We start from the raw sequence: 957 nt of genomic DNA, 5'->3' as shown, positions 1-957 counted from the left end.
TGGTGCTGGTGCTGTTGTTGGTGCTGGTGTTGGTGTTGGTGTTGGTGCTGGTGCTGGTGCTGGTGTTGGTGCTGGTGTTGGTGCTGGTGTTGGTGCTGGTGTAGGCGCTGTTGAGTCATTTCAGTCGTGTCCAACTCTCCATGACCCCGTTTGAGGTTTTCTTGGCAAAGATGCTGGAGGGGTTTGCCATTTCCTTCTCCAGCTCATTTCACAGATGAGGAAACTGAGACTAATGTGATTTAAAATTGAAATGGATGATCTTGGGCAAGAGCAAGACCTCCCCCCTTGGAGATCTTAAACCAAAGGGCCCATCTGCCTCTAAATCCTATAGAACCACCTTGAAGGGAAAGACAAGAAAGCAGGCATTTATTAAGTGCATGGTGCCAGGCACTGATCTTTGCAACAAGCCTGGAAGGTAGGTGCTGTGATCAAGCCCAGTTTACAGTTGAAGGAGTTGAGAGAAGTTGACTGACTTGCAGAGGGTCACCCGGCTAAGATGTGAGCTCTGGTCTTCCTGACTTTATCCACTGCACCAGCTTGTGATCATTCTGTTTCGCCCACCGTGCCAGGTGTTAATTAACATGTCCTGATTGACTGATGCACTGATTCCTGGAAAGACAAGTCATGGATGCAGAAAGGGCTATAAAGAATAGCTCTGGGGACAGGTCCAAGGCCGTAAGTATTTTCCTGAATGTGCAGCTGCCCTGTCAACCTGCAGTTTTCTGGGGATACAGAAGGACAGGAAAACCACCATAGGCTTACTTGTGGTCGTGATCTGAAACCTTCCCAAGCAGAGAAATGTTCTGACCAATGCTAGGTCACTTTTTTTTAAGCTTTTAGAATGGGAGCTAGAAGGGACCCTTTGAACACTGAACATCAGAACTGAGAGGAAGCTTACAAAACAGAGCTGGGAGGGGCCTTAGAACAGGGGATGTCAGAGCTGGGAGGGGCCTTAGA

This window comes from Petaurus breviceps, unplaced genomic scaffold (genome assembly GCF_028583685.1).
Source record: "Petaurus breviceps papuanus isolate PSGF00001 unplaced genomic scaffold, PetGlider_PUasm1.0 99, whole genome shotgun sequence".
In the NCBI taxonomy this organism is placed as follows: Eukaryota; Metazoa; Chordata; class Mammalia; order Diprotodontia; family Petauridae; genus Petaurus; species Petaurus breviceps.
Note: the sequence above shows the minus strand (reverse complement) of the source record.